Below are 636 nucleotides of genomic sequence, written 5' to 3'. Positions count from 1 at the left end.
GCACAGTAGGAGTGCTTTGTGGAGAGTGCCCTGCACACAGTAGGCATTCTTTATGTCAAGAACTTTGCACAGAGTAAGCTTACTTTATATAGAGCACTCAACACACAGAAAAACACTTTATGTAGAGTATCTGACACATAGTAGGTGTGCTTTATGTAGAGTATCTGGCACATAGTAGGTGTGCTTTATGTAGAGGATGGGACACACGGAGTCGGAGTGTATGAAGTGTACCCAGCACATAAAACATAAAGAGTAGGCACACTTTATGTAGTGCACTTGACACACAGAAAAACACTTTATGTAGAGGATCTGACACACAGTAGGTGTGCTTTATGTAGAGTATGGGACACATGGAGTCAGAGTTTATGAAGAGTACCCAGCACCCAGAGTAGGCACACTTTGTGTAGAGCACTTGGCGCACAGTAGGTGCACTTTACATAGATCACTAGGCACGTAGTAAACATGCTCTACGTAGAGCATCTGACACACAGTAGGTGTGCTTTATGTAGAGTGGCAGGTGCGGAGTAGGTACACTTTACATAAGTTACTCTGCACAAATTTCACTTTATGTAGAGGACCGAGAACACAGAAGCAAGATTTTCTGTAGAGCGCCCCGCACACATTGGGCACACTTTA

Source organism: Mandrillus leucophaeus, unplaced genomic scaffold (genome assembly GCF_000951045.1).
Source record: "Mandrillus leucophaeus isolate KB7577 unplaced genomic scaffold, Mleu.le_1.0 Scaffold215, whole genome shotgun sequence".
In the NCBI taxonomy this organism is placed as follows: domain Eukaryota; kingdom Metazoa; phylum Chordata; class Mammalia; order Primates; family Cercopithecidae; genus Mandrillus; species Mandrillus leucophaeus.
This window is presented reverse-complemented; position numbering follows the sequence as displayed.